Raw genomic sequence first — 6,121 nt, 5'->3', positions numbered from 1 at the left:
CGTAATGTAAAGCAACGACGCGGAATTATGATATTGATAATTTATTAGGTTTCCTTTAAATGAAATAGAATGAATCTTAAGCGTTAGAAGTATGGTGCTCTGATAGAATTTTCATCTTAAAAGTGTAAGTAACAGAATACATATGATGTTATGTTGACAAAAAAAATAAATTTTCAGTTGATTAAAATATTGAAAAAAAGTATTTACTTAACTTGGTTAGCTGAAAAAACGCCTACATATATGCTCAACATCAAAATTATAAAATTTTAAGCAGTATGCTTGCATGTAATAAGCTTTCGTTTGCAACCAAATTTGTATGCAAACTTCCATGAAAATGAAATATTTCACTTTTTGCTGTGAAAACTATAACGGAAATTAGAGTGAGTTGTCAGAATTTCCGTAAATTATTTTTCTCTTGTTTTCATCATTATTATCCCGAAAAGCAATACTGTCTAACATAAAAATATATGAGTATCGATAGACCAGCCATTTCATCCATAATTAATTTCAAAATCAAACTTGAAGTCGTTTGAAATTTCCTAACAACCTCTGATTATGTTTATGGCAATTTTATTGTCTTATCACTTATTTTTTTTATAAATGGTCAATTTATTATTTACTAAAAAAGAAAAGGTAAAAATATTATTAAAATATAATGGCGTGAAAATTTTCATGCAATATTAAAAACAATATTCTAATGTGTCATATACATAACCAAATCATAGATATAATTGTTGTAGAGATGATATCACTGGGTGGTTTAAGGTTCATGTCACTGGAAAAAGCCTGTAAATGCATTTGTTTGAATGATGATTTGTTTGAATGCAGGTAGCTTATATGAATTGGCAATATGAAATTTTGATTAAACATAACATTCAACAATCTGGTCAATCCTTAATACAGCTCGTGCAATCAGCATCAAATTCATGAATCTTGTGATCCACCATTAAAGTGTTGAAAATAACTTAAATCTTACAGAACACCTCTTGAAAAATGAATAGTTTTGACTTAACCAAGAAACACATTTCATAAGTAATAATGTTATATTGTTTGGCTGGTAAACGGTGGATAATGTGCAACACGAGACCCCATAGTGGTCATATCACCTCTTATTCACAACTCCTATCTCTACCTCCCCGCGGTGCCGGCTGGGGTGCGAGTAACCTAAGCGGAGATCGGGTACCCAACCCCGGTGGATGCTTTGGTCGCATGCAGACTGAGAAGGTGGCCGCACGCGTCTGTTCCCCAGGTCAGGGGCGGCGTGCAACAACAACCGAGCGTCTGTTCTCCAGGTCAGGGGCGGCTCAAACAGCGTCTGTCTTGCAGCAAGCGGCTGAATTTATGAAATGCGGCTCCCGCCAGCTAAGTCCAAGATGGCAGCCCCATCGCGGGATAGGGACTTTAGGCTAACAACCTACTGCTCCCGATTTGAAATTGTTACGGAATCCGAAAGAAATGACCGACCTGGAACTTTGGCGACGACTTTTAGCATGAAAACACGGACACGAATTGGAACTTGGAATGTTTTAACCCTTGCCCAACAAGGCAAACTGGAACAACTTGCTAGAGAGGCTAGCCGCCTCAAGCTTGAAATTCTGGGACTGAGCGAAGTCCGTTGGCCTAATACTGGAGAACACAAGACACAATCCGGGCAAGTCCTGCTTTACTCTGGCATACGAGGAGAACATGCTACTCGGGAACGAGGAGTTGGTTTCCTGTTAAGCCCGCAGGCCTACGCGGCCCTCATTAGATGGGAACCGATAAACGAAAGAATAATCGTAGCCAGATTTAGAACACGGGTTAGAAACCTTACAATGGTCCAGTGTTATGCGCCAACTGACGTTGCCGACTTGCAGGAGAAAGAGCAGTTTTACAGTCAACTGAACAGCGTGGTTGAGAGAATTCCGAAGGGTGACATTCAAATCCATTTGGGCGACTTCAACGCAAAGATTGGCTCCGACAATCAGGACCTTGAGCGCATCATGGGGCGCCATGGCCTAGGACAGATGAGCGAAAACGGAGAGCTGTTTGTAGAATTTTGTGGCAACAACAACATGGTGATCGGTGGATCGCTCTTCCCCCATCGACCAGCACATAAGGTCACTTGGGTATCCCGAGATGGCCGAACAGAAAATCAAATTGACCACATCTGCATCAGCCGAAAATGGAGAAGGAGCCTTCTTGATGTCCGCAACAAGCGAAGCGCAGACATTGCATCTGACCATCACCTCGTCCTTGGCGAGATACGACTGAGAGTTGCGCATGTCCAACGGCGCGAGGAGAAAGTCGGGTGTCGATACGACGTCCGCCGGTTGGAGAATCCAGAGGTGAAAAGGGCATACGTTGAACAGCTAGAATCCCGAGCCTCGGAGCTGCCGACAGACGGAACAGTCGAAGAACAGTGGTGTGGAATCAAGAATGCCTTTATCACGACGAGCCATGGTACTCTCGGTAAAGTTTGTGGAAGAAGGAGTGAATGGATGTCGGATGAAACTTGGAGGATGGTCGATGATCGGAGAAAGGCGAAAGTCGGAATTGAGCAGGCATGTACCGGGTCAGCCAAAGCAGCCGCCCGCTTACGATATGCGGAGCTGGAAAAGGCAGTTAAACGAGCTTGTAGACGAGACAAGAGAGCCTGGACAAACTCCCTAGCCGAAGAGGGAGAAAGAGCCGCCGCCAATGGAGATATCCGATTACTTTATGACATTTCTCGCCGCCTCAGTGGTGCAAGGACTAATGCAAGAATGCCGCTAAAAGACCGAGCAGGTCAGTTATTGACCGATCGAACAGATCAGCTCAAACGATGGACTGAGCACTTCGAACAACTCTTCCGAGTCACGAATAGCGATGGCCAACAGAATCTGCAGCTCGAAGCGCCAACAGTAAGTCGCATAAATGGCGTCAACTCGGAAGCGCCTTCGCTGGCTGAAATAGAAGCGGCAATCAAAAACATGAAATCCAACAAAGCACCTGGGATCGATTGCATCCTTGCTGAAATGCTGAAAGCCGACCCTGCCCTATCAGCACAAATGTTGCACCGTCTTTTCGCTGACATCTGGGATACTGCAACATTCCCGGCCGACTGGATGCAGGGTATCCTCGTAAAGGTCCCGAAGAAAGGAGACCTGACAGAGTGCGGTAACTGGCGAGGCATAACGTTGATCTGTACAACCCTCAAAGTACTCTGCAAAGTGATTCTGAACAGGATCCAGGAGAAAATAGACGCCACACTCCGACGGCAACAAGCTGGATTCCGATCTCGACGATCATGTGTGGACCACATCACAACGCTCCGAATCATACTGGAACAAATCAACGAATTCCAGGACTCTCTTCTGCTGGTGTTCGTTGATTTCGAAAAAGCATTTGACCGACTTAACCATGAAAACATCTGGGCGGCTCTAAGGCGACGAGGGGTCCCAGAGAAACTAGTCCATCTCATCGAAGCACAGTATGAGGCATTTTCGTGCAAGGTCTTGCACGACGGTGTCTTGTCCGAACCAATCCCGGTAACTGCTGGAGTGAGACAAGGATGTATTTTATCACCGCTACTTTTTCTCATCGTAATGGATGAGATTCTGATTGGATCGATTGACTGTGCACCGAACCGAGGATTGCCGTGGAATCCTTCAACCATGGAGCAACTGAACGACCTTGACCTGGCTGACGATATTGTTTTGCTCGCCCAAACACAACCAGATATGCAGAGCAAACTCGACGACCTCACCGAAAGTTCCAAGGCAGCAGGTCTCAAAGTCAATGTCGGAAAGACCAAGTCGATGGAGATCAACACAGGAGATCCCTCCTGTTTCCTGGTAGCTGGGCAACAAGTTGAGAAAGTGGAGTGCTTCCAGTATCTTGGTAGCCAGATTACGCCTGATGGTGGTACCAGAAAAGACATCGAAACACGGATCAGAAAGGCCCGATTTGCGTTTGCGAGTCTCCGAAACATCTGGCGGTCACGCCAGATCTCTCTACGAACAAAAATCCGAATCTTCAACTCAAACGTCAAATCCGTATTGCTGTACGGGTGCGAAACTTGGTGCACATATGCGGTAACGACGCGAAAACTGCAAGTATTTGTAAACCGCTGCCTGCGGAATATCATCCGCGCTTGGTGGCCTGGCAACTGGATCTCGAATGAGGAACTACATCGCCGGTGTCATCAAAAGGCGCTAGAAATCGAGATTCGGGAACGTAAGTGGAGATGGATTGGGCACACGCTGCGAAGAGATGAAAACGAGATTTGCAGAGAGGCGCTAGATTGGAATCCAGAAGGTCATCGAAGAAGAGGCAGACCCAGAAATTCGTGGCGGCGAAGTCTAGCCGCTGAAATCCGAACTGTCGACGAGAATCTTGACTGGGACCAGGTGAAGACGCTGGCTCCGGATCGTCAACAGTGGAGGTCTTTTACCACGGCCCTATGCACCGGAGGATCGGCGCGGGATCATTAAGTAAGTAAGTAAAAAGTTATATTGTTCATAAATATTGAATTCACTGTACTGGTAGTGAAATGAAGCCATTGAACCCCCGCTGAATATCTTTTGTTAAAATAATCGAAATTAATATAATAGGTTGATAATTCCATTTCGTGAGCCATCATAATTTATAGTACCAAATAGAATAAAACTGGGTACTTATCTGAGAAAAACCATGAGGATCACCGCCCGCCGGTCTTGTAAGATGGCCCTTCTTCTGATCAGCATACCAATATTTGTTCGGAGGGCGTAGCGCTGGCCTCATCGTCCTGGTCATTTCGAAAAAATAAATTATCACTTGTTCTTTTGGTATACTTCTATCTTACTGAAGAAATCCATTTCTCCCACGTTGAGAATTTTGAGGCACTGAAGTCTATCCAAAATTTTTATTTTTTAAACACTTTTTTCGAATGAAATTTAAATTACTTTTTGCTAAAAACTATCGAGTACACTTGCGCGGGCAGTGTTGCCAGCTTCCATCCCCTTGGCTGAAAATCATCTAGTATTTCTAAACTCATTGAAAATTTCGCTTTTCAAAATACAATTTTTAATATCCTTATATGTAAAACGCCTTCAAGTAGGCAACGAAATTCAATTTTTTTGACTGATATAGTGATATCGCGGCACACATGGCGGCCGATAATTTTTTCGAATCGAATATTGGTGCACCGTTTTAACTCGAACAAGGACGAAATTTGTTATAATTATGCATTGTTATCGTAATTTGGGAGTCAACAAATAAAAAGAATGGCATTTTGATATTCGGGTTTTCTCAAAAGTTTACAGCATTCAAAATTTGAGCGTAAAACACGTGGTCTTGTGGGCATTCTGCCCCAATTTTCATATCATTGATTTTTGAAAAAATTTGAAGGAAGTTAATAAAATACAACAAAAATTTCATAGTCTTCCGAAAGAGCACATGAGTAATGATAAACGATAAGCTGTAGTTTCATCAGATTGCGCAGGCTGTTTTACCATAAAACCTTATATGTTACTTATGAAAAATAACAAGTTTCACGCTGATTTCATTAAATCTTCTGTTTCTAAGAACTAACGTAGTTTTTGTGAACTTTTCATGTATTGAATGATGAAAAAACCTGTTTGCTGCAACAAAAATAAAGAAAACATCATTCGAAGCCGTTGGTTGGTGTATATTTGAGAAATAATGGCATGGGCCATCTTACCCCGCTGGTGCGTCTTGTACAGTTTCCCCTACATCTTTCGAGGATATAATGGCTAGCATCTTACAAATGCTAAAACGACCAAACCACAGAAAGTGTACTATGTATGCCGTGACCGGGATTTGATCTCATGTCCGTTGGCTTAGAAGACTGGACTGCTATCTTCTACGTCACGGGCTGCAGCAAATAAACGTTGTTTTTGGGAAAATGTTGTCAAATGTTTTGTTTTCATTAGATAAGTTCATTCTCATGAAAAAGTAATAAAAAATATTATAGGAATTTTTTTGAACACAACGAAGTTCGAGTGCTTTTTTTCGAAATTAGCTTTAAGGACCTTTGGCTTTTAGGGCCTCATTTAATGTTCTAATTTTCTTTGATCAGTACTTAAGCATTCATATCTTGATAAATATGAAAAAGAATAAATTGTATTAAAAAGATGACCATTAAAATCAGAGAAGATTA

The sequence above is a fragment of the Uranotaenia lowii genome, chromosome 2 (genome assembly GCF_029784155.1).
Source record: "Uranotaenia lowii strain MFRU-FL chromosome 2, ASM2978415v1, whole genome shotgun sequence".
NCBI lineage: Eukaryota > Metazoa > Arthropoda > Insecta > Diptera > Culicidae > Uranotaenia > Uranotaenia lowii.
Note: the sequence above shows the minus strand (reverse complement) of the source record.